This window comes from Pseudorasbora parva, chromosome 20 (assembly GCF_024679245.1).
Source record: "Pseudorasbora parva isolate DD20220531a chromosome 20, ASM2467924v1, whole genome shotgun sequence".
Lineage (NCBI taxonomy): Eukaryota > Metazoa > Chordata > Actinopteri > Cypriniformes > Gobionidae > Pseudorasbora > Pseudorasbora parva.
Window position 1 is genome coordinate 32,771,574 of NC_090191.1, and position 27,281 is coordinate 32,798,854.

At 37.3% G+C, this 27,281-nt stretch overlaps 1 protein-coding gene across 3 annotated transcripts in view; it reads left to right on the top strand.

Moving 5' to 3' along the window:
- arhgef39 (Rho guanine nucleotide exchange factor (GEF) 39) overlaps positions 1-27,281 on the top strand; it is a 167,584-nt gene that overhangs the window by 47,293 nt on the left and 93,010 nt on the right. For 2 of the 3 annotated variants that reach the window (XM_067428589.1, XM_067428588.1), the window contains exons 2-3: positions 3,633-3,748; positions 5,782-5,881. The gene's annotated coding sequence lies outside the window, so the exon portion shown is untranslated. Of the gene's footprint in view, positions 1-3,632; positions 3,749-4,759; positions 4,889-5,781; positions 5,882-27,281 lie in introns of those variants that run through there. The other variant, XM_067428590.1, reaches the window with a different exon arrangement.

The window sequence follows — 27,281 nt, forward strand, 5'->3', positions numbered from 1 at the left end:
CCTAGCTTGTCTCAAGCAGCAAATTACCTTTAGCTTATGGTAAGCAATATTCCGTGCCAGGCAACTTTTACTGCTGATTAGCAATTAGCCCAAACTACCGGCAGCCGAAGAGCTAATGTTTAATTTGGTCTCCTAATGATAGACTCCCATCTAGTGTGTGCAAGCTGGGAGAGGGAACATAGGAGGAGGGGTGTAGAAACGTATGGATTTCTTCTTAATTCCTTTTCATTTACAACCTGACAGGCCCGCAGGTAGTAAGGAAATTTCTTAGCGATTAGTAATGGCTGCCCCCTCAAAGTGGCAAACGAATGTTAATGCTTCTCTTCAAGGCCTTCACCCAGAAAATACACACTCCTGAGGCCAAGTAATCAGAGTGTTTTCTTTCACGAGCTCAAAATTGCATTAAAGAAAGGTGACAGCGAAGAAATTAGGTGCGCTACATGACCAAAAGAACACGGCTCCTGCTAATTGCTAAAAGGTGCATAAAATCATGCGTTCAACTGCTTAGACAAACATTTCAGAAACTAAGTCTGGAGTGAAACAGCTCGACTTGGACTACACAAAAACCAAACCTGAAACCTTTTGGAATGTATTGGAACTGCTAATGCAAGCCAGACCCCATATCAAAAGTACACAAGTGAAAACTCTCATTGGCTGGTAAATACCTTGTTTTTAGCAAAGAGGCTCTGCGTTTGTTTGCAAACACGAGCAAGTGGTGTCAGCGGGGGCTTCTAAGCATCCCTTAAGACCCCGCTAATAATTCTCATGTAACCGAGCACACACTTGTGGGCTGGACCCACCAAATCAGGTGGACTGGCTACAGCGCTCACTCAAGGCAAGTTCAGCATAGATGCTTGTTAAGAATGTGCAATGGTTACCGTGGGAATTATCCCATCCCTCGAGGCTAGGGAGTTCTCGGCGCTAATGAACGGCAAGGATGAGGCTCGTTATCCTCCACTGTCTGTCTGATATTCAGCCACAGTGTCTCATCTCGCACACGCGCCTCTCTCTAGTAAAGATGGAGGATAGATGGTGGATTTGGCTCTCACGTGGACCAGCGCTTCGAGATATATCCCCTGCGGTATAGAGTTAGACTGAGAGATGATATTTCTCAAAGAAGCTGAAGGTCATTATCGGCCATATTCATGTTGCATGTAAATATGGTTGTCACTTCTTAGTGTGCCTAATTACTTTGTCTACACAGTGTTTGGTTATTTTAATTTGCATTATATAACTGAAATCTTGCAGAGATGATGGATCTATCTATCTATCTATCTATCTATCTATCTATCTATCTATCTATCTATCTATCTATCTATCTATCTATCTATCTATCTATCTATCTATCTATCTATCTATCTATCTATCTATCTATCTATCTATCTATCTATCTATCTATCTATCTATCTATCTATCTATCTATCTATCTATCTATCTATCTATCTATCTATCTATCTATCTACCTATCTATCTATCTATCTATCTATCTATCTATCTATCTATCTATCTATCTATCCATTTATATATTTTAAATTAAATTGCCAGAGTGAATATATATATATATATATATATATATATATATATATATATATATATATATATATATATATATATATATATATATATATATATATATATATATATATATATATATATATATATATAATGTTAATGTTTTACTCTGTATGTATTCTAATTCACTGTGGCCATAACATATTTAAAAGCCTGTTATTGAATTCTGAATACATATTTCCTTGATAATTTCACCCTCAATATTTTTTTTTATATTAATGTCTTTAAACACCAAAATTCTGCCCGCCTACATATTTTAGGAAGGAAAAGTTTTAAAACTCCCTGCTGTGGAAAAGATCGACTGATACAGCGAATCAAAATTTCTCTTTATTTTATGAAATAAATATGAAAGTATGGTTTGTAATTATTGTAGGCTGAGTAAATGATGTTGGTAAGAAGGAAACATGACATCAAGTTATTAATAAACATTATGTTATGAATTAAGTTATGTTATTAAGTTATGAATGAATGCCAATCCCAAATTTGAGAAGCAAGTCTAAAACGAATAAAATAAAGTAGAAACGCAGGAAACCCAATCCTTCCCTCAGGGAGAGATGTTGTAAACTTCAGGTGCCTCATGCAGAGTTTGAAAAGAAAACAGGTTGTCCACGTTGACCTTTGTTGCATGTTGTTTTGTTTACTTTTTCTTATTTCTGTCTAATTCTTCTTCCTCCCTTTCTTGTTCTTTTCATCAGACACAACCGAGAAACAGGCAAGGTGTGGTTTTACTGCTTGGCAAGTTCAAAAGCAAAGAAATGTTTTCCTTTCCAAAGTCCACAAACCCAACTTTTTCAAATCTGTGTTTCTGATTTGTGCAAGCTCTTGGGAATGACAGAGGTGGAAAAGAAAAGGGGCCTGTGGAATCGAGTGGTGGGAGAGGTAGAGAGGGACAGAGAGAGACAGAGTATTGGGAAGGAGAAAAAGAAAGGAAAGGAGAGAAAGCACTAGAACATGGAACTTTCTTTCTCTTTCATACACACACACACACAAACACAAAAAAGACTGACAGGCTGGAGCTTCAAAGCTTTAGCTTCTCTCTATCCTTCCTCTGGTGTAGAATTTCAATGTAGTATTTCATTTTTCATTGGGGGGTTGGGGAGGGCGAGAAGGTTGGGGAAGGAAGAGTGTGTATTCTTTCAATGATCCGCTTCTGTCCCTCTTATAGTGCTGTTGTGTTTTAGTAAACTAATATCAACAAAAATTCAGCCACACAGTCATCTTTAGCTAGAGTCTGGCACTCTTTAAAACTGTACCTATACAAAAATGTAATAAAGAAACCCTGATTTTGTTCATACCCACTTGGCACAGAAAACTGTAGGTGTCCTATATGACTTTCTAATGAGATTAGTTGTTAGATGATGCATGAGTGGTCACAGATGTTGTAAACTATATCATGTTACAGTTCGTTTGAGTTAACGGGCACCAAAAAGGATTTATTTTTATTTTTTTTTATTTTTTTAAATAAGTTGTTTATTAATTTTGCACTTGGCTAAAGTTTATTTTGAACCCTTCATCATCACTTTCATTTTACCATGAAAGTTTTTACTGTTACAATTTATTTTATTTTTTTACATTAGTGCATAGGCATCATGAACTAACAATAAAACATACTTTTACAGCATTTATATATATATATATATTATATATATATATATATATATTTTTTTTTTTTTTTTTTTTTTTTTTATATATATATATAAAAATAAGCAAAAATAAATAAATAGTATATTTACGATTTGCCATTAACCTACATTAATAAATGCTGGGAATTTTAATTTTAACAAACTGAACCCTAGTGCCTGCGCGGATCGGTTGAATGAGGCATCTACATAATATATGTCTATGATCGCGCCAGTTTCACCTTATCAGACGGAAGTAATAGCAGATGGGAAAACTAGATGAGACTTGTCGGGATATGAGGTAAAAAAAAATTACATAAAAACTGCTGTGCTTCTCACAGAAACTGATCGGTTCGTGTCTTAGGACATCAATGTGTCGTCAGGAGCAGCAGGGTTTTTGTGCATGTTCTCTAAGCATGTTTTTTTGTTTTGCTCTTATAGAATTGTTACCCATTCACACCATTATATGACTGGCACACAGCAACGGTTGGAGTTAAAAATCTTCATTTGTGTTCTCCTGAAGAAACAAAGACACCAACATGTTGGATGCACTGGGGGTAAGCAGGATAAACATCTAATTTTTGGGTGAACTAACCCTTTAAAAATGTATGTTATAATGTATTATATATTTTCATAAATAAATGTAACCAAAGTTTAATCTGAAATTGGTTATTTGTCATGTGTTTTAATGCACTGCACTGCTAAACAGATGTTCAATGAATGGGCGATTATTATAATGTATAATAACTGTGTTTATAATTATATATATATATATATAGTGTAGAAAAAAAATCCTCCAAACACACTTTTTAATCTCCCAGCTTGTGCCAGGCTGCAATCCCAGACTCTTAAAAAAAAAAAAAAATTGTCCAAAATGTATCCATCTCTATCACTCAGTTTGTGGCTGGCCATAGACACCTTTGAGCCAACATTATTTTATCTTAGCGCACTTAAAGGTCTGTAGCATCCACTAGCCTTTGAGGGTAAGTGGTGCCTCTAGTGGCACATCAAGGAGGTGAGAGGAGGCGGAGAGGTCAATGCTCAGGGGTACCTCGGCTATCTCGACCTCGTCCTGGGGTGCTGCCCATGAGGGACGTGTCAGCATGTTGCACCTCTGATAAGGAAAGGTCAATCTGCTACCATCATCCTATTGCCCAAGGCCCACTGAAAATACCAGAAGAGCCGCAATCAATCTTATAATATCAAGTTTTCCTTTCTTTAGGCCCCACCAACGAAACCTCAAACCGTTTTCTCATATATTCCTTCAGCAGCATGCATCATTTTAAGATTCCCGTCTTTGAAGGGCACAATCACGTTTAGGCTTCTTCTTTTCCACCTCCCCCCCACCCCGCACCATCTCACTCTGTTATTTCTGATTAGCTGTAAACGAGCAAATATTTTCCCAGTGTTCGCCAGGTTAGATCCCCATTTAATTAAACTGGCTCATTATGTCGCTCTCTGATTAGTGGAGGGGAATCAATTATTCAATTCACAAACATGGGCCGCAGGAGCTGGAGGTGCACAAAGAGCTGCTCATTTAATTCCAAGGACACTAATTAGCTACAAAGCAAAGCTGCAACTTTCTGTCTCTCTTACCCCCACCCTCCTTCCTCAATTACCGCGAACGGAGGACACTGGGTGTGAGGAGCGGGGAGGAGGGCTGAAGCAGACTAGAAGAGGAGAGCATGATGGGAAACGTAGGTGGGGCGGGTCAAAGCGTTTCTTATTTGGCAGGATTCCTGTCTTGTTAGCGGGGTCGAGATGTTGCGGACGGCTGTGTTATTTGCTGATATGTAGATCGGAGGGAGAGCTAAGCATCCAGGAAACGACCCGAGGGATTTCCAGCAGCTTCAAACTCAAAGGCCTGCCACTTTTGTTCTCCGCAATCAAACGGCGGGCAATTATCCGAATTATTGACAGCAGATTTCTCATTTCAACTGCAAATTAAGGCTATCAATAAAGCTTTCTGATGCAAAAGTGACTAATTAACCAACGGAGTGGAGCTCTGAAGCTGCGCTGGAAAAAAAAAGAAGAAAAAAAAACTCCAGTCGGTAGCACGTAGTGGAAACACAGGGGAACTAATTAGTTTAATTATCAAAACAGCTAATTAAAATTACACAGTTGCCTAATTAGTTCTGTGCTTCTTGCTGTCTCTCTCTCTCCCTGTCTCTCTTATTTCCTCTTTGCCCTCTCACTCTTTAATTGACAGGTTGAAGTTAAATATAAAACAGGAGGAGAGAGAAGAGAAAACGTGTAGCTACGGCGGAGTACCGAGAGTTTAACGCAGTATCTCGGCTGATGCCTTCTGCGCAAGTGGCAGCAGGAAAACAAATGACTTTCATCCAAGCAATTCCGAATGTTCTCCTACTAAATTCTCTTTGATGTGAATAAACGTATCCTCTTCTTGTTATCCTGACTAAAAACAACTTGAGATTAAACTTGCCATTCTGTAAAAGGCAAATTTTAAGTCAACAAAATGAGAGTTTTGTCATAACTTTCATCTATATGCTAATCTACTCCTAAACACTGACTAAATTCACTTTTACTGGATATACATATATGTATTTATTTATTTATTTTTCTCTTCTAGGAAAATGTAGCAGTGTTGACTCCTCCTACACAGCATTGTGTCCAATCAGATGCTCTCTTGAAGGAGAATGCCCCGCCCACTTAATACCAGAGACTAATAAGTAGTAACTCAAGGTATGTGGCTATTTATAAAATAAAAAAACAGGGATGATCCGGTTCCTACAGGAAAACACAGTAAACATTAAATGGCTTGATAAGTCAATATGACTGTCATATTATAGAACTTTCAGATTTATTTGCTTGTTGATGATTCAAAGATATGGGTTCTTCAAAACGTATCAACTTGCTCTGTCTCTGAAACAACTTTCCTTATGGATTAAATCCAAGTTCTGCTTGAAAATATTACATTACAAAAGCGAAATGGATTAACTACCATTTAATGTTGACTTAGAAGTCTTTTTTGAGATGGAAAGATGCAAAAAATACCGTTAAAAAATAGGAGATCAAAAGACAATATGTTGAGTGATACATATGGATATTAAAATGTACAATCCAGTGTACTGCAGGTGAAAAGTTATTGATGCAACCACATCCTTGTTTGTCTTTTCCCGAACAGTTTAGCAAAATTGATGGTAGAAGAAAAGCACTCGAGGCAAAACTTCCTTTCAATGGTCCACTTTAGATATCCTACTGGCTAAGTAACTACTAGCCAACTACTTACCCAAACCCTAAGACCTAACCTAATAGTCCACTAATAATACTCTAATGAGAGGTAGTTGGCATGTAGTTTGACAAGAAACTAGTTAGAATGTCTAAAGTGGACCATCAAAATAAAGTGTAACCCATTTGGGTATCAAATCTTGTTGAGGTGCTTGTATCACATTAAAAAGCACCAGTGGAAGGCCTCTTTTATTATCTGGGGTGTCGCTGTGTATCAGATTGGCCTCTGAACATGCAAATGGGCCGGAGGCCCGTCTTACCACCTGGCTCCTTTTGGCCATGCTGGTATTTTTAGCAACGCTAATCAGGCAGCTTATTATTTCTCCAGTTCACAGAAACTTTGAACTCCAGACTCCCTCTGCCTAAAAGATTCATGAAGGCCGCAGCATCGGGGGACCTCCTTAAGTTTGCAGTGGGGTCAGAGATCGACGTTATCCCTTTCGGCAAGCGCAGAAAAACAATTGCATATGTTAAGGGCATGCCTGCTACATAGTGTATTGTTCGATTCATGGTTTCTTTTCACAGTGTCTATCTTCTACCTTAAGCTAGTTTTTAGGCTATACAGGCTTTACAGAGCTACCCAAACAGTTCTGTAAATAAGGGTAATAAAACCACCCCCAAAACGTCTGCATTGGGCTATTTGGTTGACCTTCAATAAAAAACATCTGGAGTCAACTGATAGTTATACAAACATGTTTAGTTACTGTTTATAGTACATACACATGTTTTACTTCAGTGGCATTTTGCCCAGTGTTATTTTATAATAATATATATATTAGTTGCAATTAGATTAATCGCAATTAATCACATCCAAAATAAAGGTTTGTGTTTACATAATATATGTGTGTGCACTGTGTATAATTATGATGTATATACATACACATGTATATATTTAACCCACATTTTTGGGTGAACTAACCCTTTAAGACAAAACTGACTGTGTTCACGTGAATTTAAGAAAATATTTAAGAAAATTCTTATGTATAAATAAAATATTTATATTTATATACAAGAAATATGATATAAATATATATATATATACAGTAGATACTGTATTTTTTATTTCTTTAAAAAATATGAATGTGTGTGTATTTATATACACAGAATAATTCTACACAGCACACACACATATTATGTAAACACAAACTTTTATTTTGGATGCAATTAATCGTTTGCCCAGCATTTATACTCTAGCTATTTTTATATTTTCAGTTTTCATTGTAATTTTAGTTTGTTTAATTTTATGTGCTTTAGTAATGAAAAAAAATATTTTTTGTTTTTTTATATTTCTAGCTCTAATTTATTTTTATTTCAGTTTTAGTTTGAGTAATTTTAGTACTTTAACTTATTTCAGTTAGTTGCCTAATGTCTGAAGTTTTTCATCAAATCTTTATGATGGATTTTATTTCAGCTTTATTTCAGTTAATGAAAATTAATAGTTTAGATTTTGTCAGAAGATGCATGAGAATGATTTATGTTTGATTATGTCATTGATGTCCAGCCTGATGTGTACAAAGGCGACGTATTTGATTTCTAAAGCTACAGCGGAGTAGCCTAGAAATCTAGACGCACCCTAGCGGCAGCAAATTTAATCTGCCCGCAAGAGTCGTCTAGGAACTCTCAATACCCTTCTGAGCTGTAATCCCCTCACTCTGGACTGGCCAATCATATCGTGTATAGAGTCGGCGGGCGGGGCCATAATGACGACGGCCGAGTTGCGTTTGCGTACTTCAAGTAAACACAGAAAGTGGCGAACGCCGGCGGTCTTTCGAATCAGCTTTGACTGCGATTCTGGAAGACTTGAGTTAAGCTTTTCTCTGAGAAAAGAACAAAGAACGGCACTGAAGTCATTCTTAAAAAGGGAAGATGTGTTCGGAGTTTAGCCGACCGGATACGGCGAATATTTAATCAGTCAGCGAGCTCTGTTTCACCTTCGTTGCTCTGGTTGGTGTAGCGCTATCCCGTCGCGTGCAGAGGGAGTTTGAAAGACAACCGTTTATCCCGCCCCTCGGATTGAGCCCTGTCTATGGTGAGTTTCCAGACCAAACATCTTGATGTGGGTCTGGCTTGTCAGGCTTGTTGGATGTATTCGCTTGAAGGGTTAGTTCACCCAAAAATAAAATGTATGTCATTAATGACTCCCCCTAATGTCGTTCCACACCCGTAAGACCTCATCATCGGAACACAGTTTAAGATATTTTCGATTTTAGTCTCAGAGCATTCTATGCCCACTTTACTGTCCATGTCCAAAAAGGTAATAAAAACATCATCAAAGTCCATATGTGACATCAGTTGGTTGATTAGAATCGCTTGAAGCATTGAAAATACATTTTGGTCAGAAAATATCAAAAACTACGACTTTATTCAGCATTGTCTTCTCTTCCGTGTTCCTTCAAAAAGATTCAAACGGTTCATGAATCAGTGAATCGATCAATGATTCGGGTCGCCAATGTCATGTGATTTCAGCAGTTTGGATTGCGTCATACCGCCAAACTGCTGAAATCACGTGACATTGGTGTTAACCCCTAACTAGGGGTTAACATTGGTGACCCGAATCATTGATTGATTCACTGATTCATGAACCGTTTGAATCTTTTTGGAGGAACACAGAAGAGAAGACATATTTTTTTATATTTTCAACTGATGTTACATGTGGACTACTTTGATGATGTTTTTAAGAGCTTTCTGGACATGGACAGTATAGTGTGCATACACTTGCATACGCTCTCGGACTAAATATAAAATATCTTAAACTGTGTTCTAAAGATGAACGGAGGTCTTACGGGTGTGGAACGACATTAGGGGGAGTCATTAATGACATAAATTTCATTTTTGGGTGAACTAACCCTTCAAGACAAAACTGACTGTGTTCACGTGAATACTTGCCAAGACCGGCATTTTGTCGTTATTTTGTGTATTTGACTGTTTAAGTGCAATAAGCAGCAAAAATGAACTCAAATTAGTACTAAGAGGTGGCTTTTATGTGCATGCACTGTGGGTGTTTTGGGCAAAAAATGATGGGCAATACACGCAATCCCATGCCGAAATTCAAACACAAAAAATCGTTTCATCAGGAGCTAATGAAATGTGTGAGTGAGGGGAGGCGGGTTTGTGTGTCAACTCACTATTGGAGATGAGAGCGAGAAAGCTCAGCTGGTATTGTGTATCTATTCTGCGGGAAATGATAATTGGAAGCCTTTCAGATATTTCAGTATCGATATGTATCGAAAAATCTATATTTTTATAAGTTTATTATATAGGTCTATTATAAAATTCAACCCACACTTATTTGGCGGAGGTTAATGGCAAGTCCTGTATACCCTTTTGTTTTGTTTTTGTTGTTGTTGTTGTTGTCATTTTTGGTATCATTATAAACTGTTGTTGGAAAAAGAGCTAACTGAAAATTCATCAAAGTATATTTTCGTTTGTGTTCCACAGATTAAATATCGCCATATGGGTCTGAAATACCATGCAGTTGAGTAAATAATGACAGATTGTTCTTTTCTGTGTGAACTATTCCTTTAATAATCACGCTTATATCCATTCTGTTGTCATTTGTAAGAAACTTTGAAGTGAATTCTTTAGCGCACTTGTAAACCAGGGGACTTTATTAGACCGTGAGTGAATATGAAAGGTCTTCCAAAGTGAAGGCCTTTGTGTATAAAATGCAATTTTGGTCGGGCCTGCCAGCAGGGGGATGCATGTAGATTGCAGGGTGAATTGCCTGCAAAGCTGCTGTCCGATTTGAATTGTCAATGCATCGCCGTTCAATTTGACTCATACAGAGACCACTTTGGCTCAGATAGTGCAAAGACAGATTCCATCAGGTCCTTATCTGTTACAACCTGCATTGCTTGCAATTGGATTCAATAGCGGCCAATAATAGTGTTATTTTTTTAAACATTAGAATACCTGTTTTTTTTTTTTTTTTTGCACTGGTCAGCAGGAGGGTGTATAGGGATGAGAAAAAAGATATAAGAGAACCTTATTCTACCTTGTTTTTCCCAGCTCCTGCTGTCCGATTCCATGAATAGTGCATTATTCCGATCATTTTTCTGACTTTCAGGAGGAAAAAGTAATTTTTTCTGGTAAAGGATATATTTTTTCTTTCAGCCGGCCCATCCCAAGAGTGGTGTGCATTGTGCCGGGCTGAAGAAATCTCATCACTGTATTGATACATCACAAAAGCCAAGCGCAATCATCGTCTGAGAGATCCTCCGAGACCAATTTAGACCCCACAGACTTTGACCATAACATTTAAATCAGCAAAACGGACTAATTTAGTGTTGGCTATGATAGTTCTGAATACAATTATTGCACCCTCAACATGGCAGAATTCATTAAAATAGCCATATAACTGATATCAGTGTTAGTCCAATTTTTCCATAATTTCCTCACTCTAAAATAATTGGACCTAGATCTCATTTTAAGGCCATGGGAGAACTTTGATGAGACTCATTTGCAATAAGGGTGTCTTTTTCAAACAAGACATTAATTAAGTGAGAGTATCTGCTCTGCAATATTCTGCCTTATAATTTTTGACAGCTTTAAGGAATGAAAGGAAATTTCAATCAATCGAAAAAGGAAAAAAAAGAAAAGTAATTATTTATTCACCTTCATGTCTTTCTGAACCAACCTATATAAACTTGATTTATTCTGTGGTTCAAAACTTGTACATTCTTAAGACTCATGCATCTTTTTTTATTTTACACCATATGATAGCTTTGTTTTAGGAACTGGCTGATAATCTTCATCTTCATAACTCAAGGTTAACTGTGACTGAATCATTAGTCCGTAGGTTGAACTCCATGGCTTGAAATGTATTCCCGTTATATTATGACTTTAATATTATAATTCTATGACATCATTCTTGTAATGTAACTTTTTGTCTCAGCATTTTTTTTCCCTCAAAATATTACTACGTAAAGGAAGTGTATGTGAGATTGTGGCCAAAACTGGTACTGCAATCACTATCCCCTCTCCCCCTCCCCCTGACTCGAGGTTGCCAAATAGGCTGCAGGATCCAGCAGGAACGTTTGTAGCTGCAGCTGTGGTAACTAGAGCAGATCTGGCAACCCATATGCCCAAACACTACTGACTTGGTGATTGGTCGATAGGTGGAGAGTGGCGCTTCAGGCCAAAACACAACATGTCAGCATCAACATCAGTTGAGGGCTGCAACAACAACTTTTAAATGACAATATCCTGGCCGGACTACTGCTGTCAGTGATATAAATATTTGAAATTAACATGATTTCTTAATGTCTAGTGAGTGACATATCAGGGTCATTTTATGATTAATTGAAGTACATTTCTTACATACAGTTCCATTAAATTTCATATTTTTACAGCTTTTCTCAAAATATTAAATAATGTCATTAAGCTTTAATTTATTTTATTGTAACATAAATTCTCAGTGTTACTACTTTCTATTTGACTTTATTCTTGTTAAAGTCTTGTAAAAGTTATGACTTTCTTCAGAACATTTTCATTTATTAATCAACATATGTATATGTTTTAATATGGCTATTCTTGTCATTTTTACTTTTATTCTCAATGGACCAAAGTCCCTTTAAAGGTGCACTATGTAGTATTTTTGCAGTAAAATATCCAAAAACCACCAGGCCAGTGTTCTATATTTTGTTCAGTTGAGTTCTTACAATATCCCAAATGTTTCCAACTATTTGTAAATTGTTCGAAAATTGTTATTTTAACCAAGGAGTCTGCACTTGCCAATTGCCTCTATCTGCGTTACCCTCGGTTTCCTGTTTTATTCTGCAGAAACGCTTTACTCTTAGCAGTGTGAACAAGTGTCACAGCAGCCGCTGAGCAAACGCACAGAGTAACGCCATAACATCATTTTAAACACACTTAAATGTATCTAATATGATAAACAGAGCTGCGTTACCTCATACTCATGACTGGAAAAGTGGAAATGGTGCCGGCGACTGTGTCCCATCATAATAAAAGTCCCGCTGCTCGAGAGGCGTGTGTTTGCGCAACAATCGCTCCAGTGGCCTTGCTCAGCTCACTCAAAACTCTGTCCTGCTCTACTTCATACTACAGTAACGTTAATAATCACATCCATGAACATGAGTCCTATCCCAATTATTTTCCACCGGCTGTAAAGTGAAGACCACATGTCCCAAGATTCTTGCGCTCCAACTTGGCGTCATAAAAACTATGCCTTTGTTTTGAATAGGCGCCCTCTAGCGGACGGAAAAAATACATAGTGCAGCTTTAAGACAAATCATCTTTGCCATCTTTGAAATGCCTCTCGGGCATGCAAATTCAGCTCCTCTTTGAATAGGGAAATATCAAATTCTCCAAAACTTAGATTTCATAATTGAAGTTACTAATGAAATCTGACAACTATCTCATACATGTTGTTTCTAAATGCTCAAATAAAATAAAATAAAAAAATAAAAAACATTTTTCAGGCTGGATCAAGTTATTGCCCTAAGCGCTCATCTCAGAACACCGACTGATTCTATAGGAATGGAGTTTCTAACGGCAGCTGCAATGATGCAATTACTTTACCATTTGCTGATTGCCTCTTTTTAGAAGGCAGGACTTATTCTGTTGTATAGGGGGACCACCATCAAACCAAATGTGGAAATGTGGGACAATGTGGGACATGTTACCAACACTAAAACATAACCTAAAGCTGTTGTATAATCTTTATTTTACATGTCATTTAAATTCAAAATCACTGAGCCCAAAGGGATCATGGAGATAACTATTTTTAAAGAGTCCAAATTAAATCCAACTAAATAAATAATGAAATAAAACATAAAACAACATGAAATTAGTTCATTGACAGCCTTATATTAATTAATATTCAGAATTATCCATTAGTATTATGACAGGGAACACATGGAATGAATCACCGCTCCGCATTCTGATTGACAGCCGTCACAACCTATTAGTGACGTTGTTTACTCCTTTCTTATTAACCATTGGATAGGATTTTAAAAAACGGCTGTTATATTTGTGTAATGCGGGATGTAAGTTGCCGAAGATCTGTTAAATATAGGTGAAAAACGATGCTGCAAAAAGAATAAAAATGCTTTCTTAAAAAGGTAAAAGAACGCATGCATGGATGTTTTTTTTTTTTTATATGATCATTCAAAACCAAAAGTCTGACGAAAATGCGGGATATTTCTCAACATGCGACATGCGGGACGAAAATGCAAAATAAATGTGGTCCACATCAGTTTTGTATTTTTTCAGTTTAAAATTGAGAATATGTTATTCACCTTTAAAAATTTGAAGAAACTGTTCCACTGTTATCTGTATTTTAAATATTAAATATATTATGTATTGTATTGTTGTACAGCCTGTATTTTGTCTTTAAAAATATAACTGCAAATTTACAATCTTGAGCATTTAACACTTTATTGAATATGTTTTATTGTAATAATCTGTAAATAACAGTTATTCTGAGAATTTTTACTGTCAATTTATTAAAGGTGTTTTTGTAAAATAAAAGTTTTACACTTTTTAAAAAAAATCTGAAAAAATGGTCAAATGACTGGCTTCCAAACAAAAAAACATAAAATGGAAGTAAAACATCTTAATTTAAACAAAGAAAATATGTAAAATAAGAATTTAACACTGTATTAAAATAATCGTAAAAAAAGGTAAATGACTGGCAGCTACGGCTGACAAACAAAAACCGTAAAATTAAAGTAAAATATCTTAATTTAAACAAGGAAAAATCATTAAAATAACATTGTTTTTCACAAAAACTTTTAATGTAAATTTCTGTAAAAATATTGTTTTTACACTTTATTTGAATTAAGGTATCTTACTTTAATTTTAAGTTTTTTGTTTGGCAGCCATAGCTGCCAGTTATTTACGATTTTTTTATTTTTTTATTTTTGCAGTGTAGCCGTATTGCCCTTTGCACTTTTTTCCATTTATAATAATAAAAGTGCATTGTCTTTCTATATATAAAGTCTTCGATATTACTTATGTTAATGTTTTTTCTTTATAAGGCACCCATTTAACAATGAAGGAAAACGATGCCTTTACTATTTCCATGTAAACAACAAAAAAGTGAATTTGTGAAAACAGTAATGTCATGCACATACATATTATGTGTTCATGCTTGCGTATTACATGTCCGCTGGGTGTTTCTTGACAAAGTCGCCAACTACTGGTCATTTACTAGTCATTTTCATTTTCGAAGATCCGTGCAAACGGTGATCGTTTTGACAATGTTAAGATTGTCGTCTGTTTTAAGTACATCGTTGACGTGTAAGCATACCCTGAAAGTCCTATTTCAAGACAGCTTTATTCTCAAAACTTTGAATTGAAAAGAAATTGTCAAAATGTATTTCATTGTAAGGAAAAGAGCTGTGTGATGATTATTAAAAGAAATCAACTGAAAAAAATCCATGGGTTTGGAAAAATAACAGAACTGTCATCTTTCAGTGAATTATACCTTCAAAATTGGACATTAAAAATAAATTTTTTGAGGTTTCCCATGCGAATTCCCATGGGTAAATGTAATATGAAGTTCTCCAAACATATCATTATGAGTCGTAGTGGTACTATTCCCAGTTTCTTAGTGTGCTAAGGAACGATAAAAGCAAGTCTCAATTTGCCTTCATGTTAAAAGTTCAAGTCAAATATTCATCCTTTGCCTGAATCACATTCCGATTTTTTTGTCCTCTAGAGTCGAGCGTGTTGGTATCAAGTCAAACAATGTGTGCATCTGTTCAAAGAGTCAGAATAAGATGGGTGAAACTCTTTAAGAAAAGCCTTTTTTGATTGCTTCAGATGCAGACGTTCGTCTCTTGGAACAGAACAGAGCTGTCGCAAACTCCATCTTATTTACATTTTCTTTTTTTCCCACCCCACACACATACGCCGCGCCGTTCCAGAAACGCAAAAGGGAAGGGAAGGAGCCCAAAAAAAGAGTGTCTTTCAATGCCAAGGTGCCAGGGCCTTCTTTTAAGCTGTAAATGTTCTGACGCAGGAGAAGAGAAGGCGATAATGAGAGCTGAGCTCCTTTCCACGACGTCCGTATTGTTTTAATTGTTCGAGCCGCATAACGGAAGAGAAGCAAAGTCTCCGAGCTGCAGCGCCAACATTTAAAAAAAGAACAAACCTGGCTTTTTCCAATGTGTTGGAGCAATTATGTACAAACCCTGTAATTATGCATATCTTTTTGAAACATGTAAAGCTGTATGGAAATGAGTCTGGGCCGACTTAACTCCACACCATGCACCCCCCCACCGGCAGCACATTGTTTGATATTTCAGACAGTTTTGGAGAAGTAATGGGGACTTTAAGTCAAGGTTTTGCGTGAGCCATGTGTGAACGTGGGTGTGAGCGCGCTGAGCTAAAAGGGGAAGCTTTAGGCCGTTTACTGCGGGGAAACGGTGAGAAATTGCTACAAAAACACACCCCGTGTGAAACTCCTTCCCTTCCTCCTGCCTCGTCGTCGCTTCCCCTCCCCCTTTGCGCGTGAGGTCCCACCCTTAATTAAGCCTGCAGGGGTTTAAAAGTGTCGAATCTTGTTTAAAGACCATCTCAGCACATTTAGAGGACTGCGCGGGTGCACGCGCACGCATGGTAATCAGGCCATCCGCTGGCATTTGAGTGGAAATCTTATTTTCAGACCAACCCCCCCTGCACACACACGCACATTTGTTTTCCGAGCGATTTCTGAAAAGATGCGGCGTGTCTGGAGATGAGAAAGCACGATTGTTCCCGGCTGTAAGTGAGAATATCTCTGCTCAGCACCTCTGTTTCGTGCAATTACCACTCGTTAATCCTTTCAGAAAGAAATTCAATTACTTTTATCAAAGTTATTTCATACATGATAGACAGCTCTGATGCGAGGGTGCAATGAAAGCGGGCGTTTTGTGTTTCTGGCCAAATAATTGAGCTACGCTTGCTCTTCCAGGAGAATGGTCTTCCCAGAACCACGACAAAGCGACTTGTAACAGCTCTATGAGCAACCAATAATGGGGACATTATTCCGGTTCACCAGGAGCTAAGCACCTGTTACTGCTCTTCAACCCAGAACCAACAGTGACATTTAAAATGTTCATTTTCAACATTGATAACAGCTTATTGGCAGGAGTCTGTGCCGGAAAAGCGACGAAGGCTCTTTAAATGCGCGCAAAGTGGCGAGATTAAAATCAAATAGGTGTTTAGGTTTTCTTCCTCCCCCGTTTCTTCATTCCCCTCTTTTTCTGCTTGACTTATCTGCATTCGTTCCCCTAGACCCTCTCCCAGGAAGAGCAGTGGAATCTGGGTAGCTTCCCCCCTCCCTTCCGCACCAATTACCCCTGGATGGATTTTTTTTGGAGTGAAGCCGGATAATTGTGTAATTATCTGGGTGAAATAGGAAGTTTAATGTGTTAAAGTGGGATTTTTTTAAGCCAAGGTGTGGAAGGAGTATGGCAGGACCAACCTGCCAGAGAGGTGGACGCTCAACCAAGCTGATAAGTGAAGAGATAAATCCCACTCGGCTGAAGGATAGTAGGACCAACAATTCCACTTTGGAGAAGGCAGGGAGACCCAGAAATTGAATTTTACCCTCCTGGGTGGAATAAATCACCATAGACGAATCAAGTGACATTCAAGTGCTTGGGGGTCCAATCATTGTTTTATTAGTATTATTGTTATGCACGTTATATATCAGATAATACAATAATACCAGTGCCAGATAGGTGTTCCACTGATGTTATTAAAAGGTGAAGATCAATGATGATTGGTCAACAGGCCCTAGACAAATAATTTTGGCTACCACCTAGACTGGGTAAACCCATTCTGATCTGCCAACGATTTGATTTCGCCCGGTAACTCAGTCTGGAAACCCATATATTGATTTCTGCTGCTTCTGTTACATTTCTGCAGGAACCAATCACAGACTGGCTTATCCACCTGTCGCGCTATTGGCGGGTTTAACATGATGACAGATAGAGAAATGATGGGTCGTTGCCTGTTGATCACCCCTCTTGTGGTCTGATTGGTTGAAGGATTATCCAATTGCCTACAGAGTTATTTGAATAATGCTTGTTTATCATGCGTCTTGTGCAGTAGAAAATACAGAGCAGACTCCCCGATGTTCAGTTTTAAATTGAGCTTGGTCTGGTGATAGCCAGACAAGATCCCACCCAGACAATGTGCTTCACTGGGAGTCAGTCATGACTAGGGTGACCACCTGGTTATTGTTCTGTTGCAGGACAGTAGATGTGATTTTGCTGGACAGTTTGGGATACCTGTGTGAGCGAATTGAAGTACTATTATACTATGTAAATATTGGTTTACATTATTTAGAAAGCCTATTTGCCATCATTTTGTATATGATAACAGTGCATCTTGAACTTGTTTTTGTTGTCCTCAATGGTGGCGCTATATATGACTTTTGAGGAGGTTTGCATGGTTCCTTTGCGCCACCCATTGTGTCATTATCAGCTAAAAAAAACTCTCTCTACGTTGGTTGGTTATTTTTTCGACTAGCTGCAACATGACCGCTGTGCAAAATGATTTTTAAACAGCAATCACATTTTTTTATATTTCTTATTGCGGATTTTTAGTTATAATTGAACATGCGGGACGCCTAACTCCCAATTTCGTGACTGTCCCGCATTTTCATCACCCTAATCAAGGCCGCTTTTTAAATTGGAAAAAAAATCTAATTTAATTTTTTGGACATTGGCATTTCGATCAGTATATCCGTGTATATCAGTGGGATTTTGTCCTAATATGTTGATTGGAAAATGTGTTAAATGTGTGGACTTTGAAACTAGTAAATGATGATGCACGTGATTCATAAAGTAATATCCTTGCAAAAGTTGGGCATAAAACTGTGGAAGCTGACTTAATGTTACTTTACTGTGTACATTAAATGGTGATCACCTTAAATATACAAATCTAAGTACTATAACATTCAGATTATCCCATTGGCTCCACTGCCTTTGATGCCATGTTTCAATCAATAAATCAAATAAACTAACTATTGGAATTCCAAGGTGGTCTGTTCCCATTTAACAAGCACAATATTACATTGACCCAAAACCGCTTTTCTTCACACGCGCTTTCACACCGGCAGATCTGAGATCTTGGCTCCAAGACAAAGCTGCAGCAACTTGCGAAAATGAGGGTTTGGAGGGAAGAGAAACAACACAATGGAAATTCAGGGGGAAAGCAACATGAGATATGTTGTCTCCTTCAGCGGTTGTTAGGAAATAAATTGCTTTTGAAAGTAGAAATGTTTACCTCAATTGAGAGACGTTTTATGCCCTTGACAGGAAATTATTTCACAGCTTCTCTTGCGGTTGCTCTTTCCAATGGTCATGTTTTCTTAACCTTACAAAATAACTTGGCCTCTACATTCACCTCGAGTATAAACACTTATTCTGTGTTTTGAGTCCTCCCTCAACGGGTACCTTAACTAATTTCTTTCTTCTGTGGAGGAACTGCCAAGACAGAATGGATGGAAAAGAGGCGTGCTGCTATTCTGACTACTCCCCATATTTGCCCTTTGTGTTGAGTATGTAGCAAGTGGCAGAAAGTAAATCGAATGCAGAATTGCACTGACAGTCAAAATGGGACTTTTTTGCTCTTTAAATTTGTATTTGTAAAGTATGCTCCTTGCCCACATAATATCGCAGTTGTTGTTGGCAAAACAAATCATATGAACTGTACAATTGAGAGTAAAATTTGTTTATGGCGGTTAATGTTAGTGTAGTGAAGTCACCGTTGGCCCATTGTTGGCTTCCCGGCCAATTTAAAGCTTATCAATTTAACTGAGTATGTTGGAGAACTTTGGGGACTTACAGAGCAAATAAGATCAAATCAGACATCAAATGGCACATTGCTGCTTTTCTGTGTTAGTCTGCAGCTAATGATTCATTTTTGGAAGACATTAACAGACCACGTCTTGGTCTGTTAAGAGATTCGGACTACAAACTTGAACAAACAGACTGTGACAATGATGACAATCGTTACACATCTGTGTGTGTGTGTGTGTGTGTGTGTGTGTGTGTGTGTGTGTGTGTGTGTGTGTGTGTGTGTGTGTGTGTGTGTGTGTATGTGTGAGCCTGTTTATGTGGTTTATGAGGACACAAATTTGAATAACTACATGGGTATTACACTGGTATTACACTATAAATGTGGTTTATGAGGACATATCAAATGTCCTCATAATTCAAATGGCCTTAAAAACATACTAAATGATGTTTTTTTGAGAAAGTAAAAATGCAGAATGTTTCCTGTGATGGGTAGGTTTAGGGGCAGGGGCAGTGTAAGGGGATAGAAAATACGGTTTGTACAGTATAAAAACCATTACGCCTATGGAGAGTCCCTGTAAACCACATAGACCAACGTGTGTGTGTGTGTGTGTGTGTGTGTGTGTGTGTGTGTGTGTGTGTGTGTGTGTGTGTGTGTGTGTGTGTGTGTGTGTGTGTGTGTGTGTGTGTGTGTGTGTGTGTGTGTGTGTGTGTGTGTATAACACCATTACACAATGTTTTGAGTTTTACAGCAGTTACTACTTTGGCTTTGTTTTATTTTCTAATATTTAGGAAACTGGCAATATTGTGTAAAATGTGTAAAATGCAACTTACTCAACACTTTAAGTTAAGAAATTCAAAGTTTAAACAAGCAAGCAGAACTTAAGTAAGAACTTAATTAGAACTTTATTAGCTGAAGTAAGCTAATTCCTACAAGTAGCTTAAAATTACAATGTAATCTCAATTTACACATTTTTAGTTGTGGAGACTTGGCTAGTTTTAACTAGCTAATTCAGTAAATGCTAATTTGCTAGGTGGTAACAATGCTTTAATATAATTAGCATAGCATAGCCCTTGCTGAATGCAATGAAGAACATTTAACATGTTCTCAAACCAAGCTCATGCACCAATACCAATAACCCCTTCAAAAATCAAACATAAACTCTTCTAAACTATAGCAAAACATTCAACACTACTCAATCTCCCACTTGATCTTGCACACAAAAACATTACATAACACTTAATTTTAGCATTTACTCTTCCTTTTCGAGTGTCATGGCAAGACATGCTTGGAAATAGAAACCCCAGCCCAGTTTCAGTAAAAGTTAAATTTGTCTAAAAATCTCAAATCAATGTAACAATTCAGATTACTCAAAATGTGTCCGTTTTGTGAACTCAAAAGAAAGAGAAAGTTCCAAATACTCAGAAAAGTTTGTTTGATTTTAATTACTTTGTTTAATTTAAGTTTACTCTACTCAAACAAATGAATTATTTTGAGCATTATGGGTTTACAGTAAATATATTAACTGAACAGATTATCCATGTAGACTGCATTATATGCTTTTGACGTGACACTTGAGTCCAGTGTTACTGACCAACATTTGTTGTTGTATTCTTTTCTTGGGATACTGCTGTAACGATTCTCGCATTGCACATTTATTTGGTGTGCCAGAATCTGACTTGTTATGAAAGGCACAGGCATAATGCCTTTCTGTCAAATGTTTATAGTTCAAAATTAATGAATGAGTCACACCTGGGAATCGAGGTTTCATCAAATTTCACTTAAAGAGGCGACATCTATTAGCACCTCACACTTTAGCAGGCAGCATTTTAAACAAACAACGTGCTCCATCAAACAAGGTAATGCTTTTACGGTTCATACATTCAATTTTACAGCGTATACCAGCGCAACCTCTTTTGAGAGCGATGGCACCGCAGTTTATCGAGCACCTCTCAACCACAAACACAGGTAAACAAAAACACAATGGCACTCTAACCAAAGGGCCATGTGTACAGCTGACCCTCTCTCGGTCCTCACTGTAGCATGTTCTGTTTAAAATGAGCCGTAAAAGCGTCAAATGATTCTAAATTAAGCACAAATGGATCTGGATTGTACTAAAAAGTTGAATGTGGACCTCTTCCACTATAGTGCAGCTGTCATCCCAGCAACAAATAGGGACAAAGTTAACAAAGTCTGACATTTTTAATTTTATTCAAAAATATAAACAATACATTTTTACTAGTGCTCTCAAACCTTTGGACCTCTCAGAATGTTACTGTGAACTTAAGTTTAGTATGTTAAATGCATTTGAAACAAAATTCCCAACTTTAAAACTTGGAATGTAGATTAATGCCACTGCAAGGAAAATGCAGCATCGTCTTGACAACATCACCAATAATCCTGATTGAATAGTGATGATGACTGTCATAAAGGCTACGGTTGTCTGATCAAGTTACTGCGTTCCAACTAACGGCGACAACTGCAGGGAAAAAAGAATTGACGATAGCTAATTAGCAAATCCATAATGTTTCCCTCCTTTTAAGCATCTCCCTCGAGGGTGTTTTGAATCATTATGCAAATGATGTTGTCAAATGTCAATTAGTGCAGGAAGAAACTCTCATGATTTATTATTTTCAAGAGTACTTTTGCAGAGGGAAACTTCTCCCACTAGTCATCAAAGGAAATGAAAGATGAGATATATGTGTGGGAAGAGCGCACGCGAGTGTCTCTCACCCACTGCGGGGAACGAAAACCTTCATTTGTAGGCAAAGGACAAGGGAGCGCTTAAGTGGTCCACTCGGGGACCGCACCAACCAGACCTTTGACATGCGCCATTGTTTTAACTGGCAAGGGTTTAAACACGAGGACTCTGCACTTGGACACATTTTCAGCTTTTTTATTCACTGCAGATGTTGTGATTAATGTCACAGACAAAAGATACTTTTTTTTGATGTGCCATAATTACGAACGAGGACATAAACGCATCAGGAGAGCTTCTGTTTGACAGCTGAAGGATCCTCTTAGTTTTTTGTTTTTTGTTCCGCGACTTGTTTCATTGGCATGACAAGCGTTTCGCTTCCAAAACTATTCACGGTCCCTGGTGAAGGGCATTTCTTAGCAGCAGTGCAATTACCCAATAAATCAACCAATAAAAGACAATGTCAGTTGTCAATTAGGTTTTATAATTGAATAATTATTGAGTAAAGAGTCAAGGTAGGGTGATTAAGGCAGTGGTTCGCCAAATGTCACAAAGCAATTGAAATGAATTACACAACTCTAAAACGACTCCCACGATTAGCTAGCAATAAAGCCTTGCTCCGTTTACTTTGTTTAGCAAAGGGTTCCTTTTTGTTCTTTTTGGTTTTTCCCTCTGAACTTTTGCTCTCTCTCTCTCTCTCTCTCTGCTCGGTCTCATTGCTCAAAGGCTCTGGCTTCTGCAAAGTGGAGTTTAGAGGTTTCGTTGCAATGACTGCATGCCTTAATTAACCGAGGGTACACGTCTGTGCCCAATAAACAGAGTTACAGGCTACATTATTATTGAGGAATACTGCGAGTTCATTTTGTAATGCACCTGAAACCATTTTTTGTGCTATGCTTTGCAATATTGTGACAACGGCTGGGCTTGATCTACTGTAAAATGCATGTTATAGATCGCGCTAATTGAGGCCTGCTTGGAGATTATCTGAAAAAAGTACCGGGCTTCTTTTTCAAAACCCAATTAGAGATCGCATCAGGGTTGTTAGGTGAATTATTTATTCATTATCCAGAGGTACATTTAATGGGCCAAACTCATTTAGATGCTCATTATCAATCTTGGCAACAGATCATATTATCTGGACGTTTTGATCTTTCTGAAGCACAACCGTGTACAGAATGAAGGTGGAGCTCTATGAAAAAACACCAACAACATGCCAGATCCTGCCTTTGATTAAACATTGAAGATTGGCCTCTTGCAGAGAACAGAGTCATAGACTGCTCAGCAGACTTTCTCTGGACTCCTATGAGTCCCCTGTCCACCTCAGCTGAGGGTGTGGCCACATGTGGCCAGTGACCATCCACAGCTCTGGAAACAATTAAGAGACCAAAAATTATTCTGACACCAGATATATTTCTTTTACTACTGGGGGAAGACACTATAGTTCATGGTGAGGATAGCACAATGAAGTAAACTTTGACATATACCCAAACATTCTTCATACAGTGGAGTACCAGTGAAATTTGGGTCCCAGATTTGGGACCAAAACTATTCAGACACTAAGGGTGCGTTCACACTTGTAGTTCGGTTCGTTTGGTTCGTTTGGTCCGGACCAAAAAACAAAAACAAACATAATAGTCCTGGTCCGCTTAGCGTTCACACGGGCATTTTTAACAGCGAACCTAAAGTTACCGAACCAAAGGCACAGGGAGACGCTCACAACCTGATTGGTCGGCTTATATGACGTAGGAGCTCGCTTACCGAACATTCAGAACAATGCTGTGTGCGGATTACACGCGCGGGCATTTTATGCGTCTACATGGTATTATTTTTTACCAGAGAACTCGAAGAGCTCATGAAATGTTCAAAACATTCAAAACAACGCTGTGTGCTGGATTAAACGCGATCATTTTATGCGTGTACATGTGGCATTATTTTTACCCGCTGAGAACTCATGAAGAGCTCATAAAATGTTCAAAACATTCAAAACAGCCGCAGGATTCCCTCCGTTGTGCAGAACAGAGACGGCCGCTGTCGTCTGTACCTGCTAATAATGGGCAACACAGGAACTTTGATGAGAAGAGCCAGGTATGCTTTTTGTGTGTTTTAGCATTTTCGAAACATGCTTGTCTGACCAAATATTGATGATCGAGGCTCTTCCTCGTTGCTCCACGTTTGCCCTCTAATGTTAAAGTTACTCATTTTGGATACACCGATCTTTCCGCGTCGTCAAATCAGCTGCATTATGCGTCGCATCTTGTGACATTACGTCCAGTTTTTGGTCCGTTTACATGTCTTTGGTCCGTGTTGCGTTCATATATCAATCGAACCGCACCAGAGTTCGTTTGGAAGCAGACCGAGACCCATCTTTTTAGCGGTCTCGGTCCGCTTGTTTGGTGCGCACCAGGGTTCGGATGGCAGCGTTCACATATGTTCAAATGAACCGCACTAACCGAGCAACCGCACCAGGGTTCGTTTTAATCGAACCAAACATGACAAGTGTGAACGCACCCTTAGACTTGATCATGTTTAGCTTAAGTGTTTTTTGTTTGTTTGTTTGTTTGTTTCTGTAATTGCTAATGCAACAATTTATACCACAGACTGAACAAAATGAAGCATTGCTTGACCTAAATTGATATTATCTAATTGTGTGTTTAAATTTAACAGCTGACAGCTGATTGGTTGATTGTAATCCATTACGTACCTTTCTATCAAAGTTTTCTGACATTATCAAGAGGATTTTTTCTGACACAGTTTAACAGTTTTATTACCATTTTCTAAATTATAGCAAACTTATATATACTTGTATATACTTTTATACCTTTTATATATATAGGTAGTTTGTGTAGCATTAAAGTTTAGGTATTGGGTTGGATTAAGTGTAGAATAAGGTCATGGAGAATAAGGCATTATTATGTGCTTTATACAACATTAATAACTGAACCTTAATAAATAAAATAAAATATAATAAAATATAATATAAAAAAATAAAGTGTTACCAAAAGTTTGGTTCAGTAAGATTTTTTTTAAAGTCTCTTATGCTCACCAAGGCTAAAAACTGTATTATTGTGAAATATTATTGCAATTATTACAACTGCTTTCTATCTCAATGCATTTTAAAATGTAATTTATTCATGTGGTGGCAAAGCTGAATTTTCAGCATCATTACTCCCATCTTCAGATGATCTTTCAGAAATCATTATGATATGCTGCTTTGTTGCTCAAGAAACATTTACTATTATTATCAATGTTGAAAACAGTGCTGTTTGACAAGTTTGTGGAAAACATATTTTTTCTGATTCTTGATTAACAGAAAGTTCAAAATTACAGCATTTATTTGAAATACTAAACTTTTGTGATATTATAAATGCATTCATTGTCACTTTTGATCAGTTTAACACACCTTTGCAGAGTAAAAGTACACTGTAAAAAATTATTTAGAAAAAAAGTTACCTGGTTGCCTTAAAATTTTGAGTTCATTGAAATTAAAATTTTGAGTTAATACAATGAAAATTTTTTGAGATTCGACAACATTAAAATATTATTAAAAGATTTTGTAAGCATATTGGGGAATTGTGTGTGTTTTATTTCTGATGACACAGTGAAACATGCCAAATAGTGCTATTTTCATGATTTATCAATTTTTTTATGTGGTTCAGATACAATAATATTTTGAATTTATTAAACAAATTTCCTTCATTGTATCAACTCAAATTTTTAATTTCAATAAACTCAAAATTTTAAGGCAACCAGGTTACTTACTTTTTTTAAGTTAAACAAACAAAAAACAACAATCATTTTTTACAGTGTAGTAATTTCTTCTTCTTTTTTGAAATCTTGCTTTTTTAAGACCTTTGAATGTTTGTATGTGTGGTCCTGGTAAACCCTATATTATTGGGTAGATGGCAAATCTGAAATCCGTGTGTGTGTGTGTGTGTGTGTGTGTGTGTGTGTGTGTGTGTGTGTGTGTGTGTGTGTGTGTGTGTGTGTGTGTGTGTGTGTGTGTGTGTGTGTGTGTGTGTGTGTGTGTGTGTGTGTGTGTGTGTGTGTGTGTGTGTGTGAGCGAGCCTGTTTATGTGGTTTATGAGGACACAAATTTGCATAACTACATAGGTATTACTCTGGTATTACCCTATAAATGTGGTTTATGAGGACATATCAAATGTCCTCATAATTCAAATGGACTTAAAAACATACTAAATGATGTTTTTTTGAAAAAGTAAAAATGCAGAATGTTTCCAGTGATGGGTAGGTTTAGGGGCAGGGGCAGTGTAAGGGGATAGAAAATACGGTTTGTACGGTATAAAAACCATTACGCCTATGGAGAGTCCCTGTAAACCACATAGACCAACGTGTGTGTGTGTGTGTGTGTGTGTGTGTGTGTGTGTGTGTGTGTGTGTGTGTGTGTGTGTGTGTGTGTGTGTGTGTGTGTGTGTGTGTGTGTGTGTGTGTGTGTGTGTGTGTGTGTTTAAGTTTGCATCACAGTTTTAAAAGGACATTATAGACAACTAATCATACTCCAACTTCAGATTTGTAACGAGGAAGAAAATACACCACAAAAGGAAACTTTAAAATTGGGGTTAGGAGTGGATTTTGATTGGCAGCATAATATGCTAAGCATCAAGGTTGGAATTAATAAGAACATGCTGATTCATGTCTGTTATAGATCTGTTAAGTCTAGAGGGATAGGGTCCATGCATAAACCGTGTCCCATTTTGATAAGAGGTACAAGAACAGAATGAATATATAAAGGAGAGGTTTGGTTGCGCATCTTTGTGGGTAATTTATTTTATTTTTATTTTCATAACAAGGCAATACAATGTCACTTTTAAGAGCTTACCCACATGCGTGTGTTAAAAGTTTTACATGCTCAAAGTAGAATCTCAAAGTAAGATATTTCTAACTGGTGACTCTAAGAAAGTTAGCACTACTTTTAGTGAAATCAGGATTAGGTTGGCTACTTGTACGCAGTCATCTTATTCTATTATTCTTCAATATCTGTAAATAAGCATAATTAAATGACTGTGAACTATTTTAATATAATTAATTATGTTACAGGCGAAGAGTAAATTCTACAAAATGTGAATTATCCTTATTGTGATTGTGATTTGTGTGTGTTGTAGTTAGTTTACACCGCATTTGAGCTAAATAAGTTGATGCATTTCCGATTGAACCTGGACAATTAGCATAAGGCTTGATTTTATCCACCGGGAATCATTTGGTTCATGAAAAGCCAAGTTTTAAATGTTTTAAACTGAATGTGATCACATGCTTGTGCACTATATTCCAATTCTAGCTCTCAAATCAACTATGATGACTTATGGTGAAATGTGTTGATTATTTCACACCGCACCTACAAATGCCGACAAACACCGAAAACCCCCATGTCA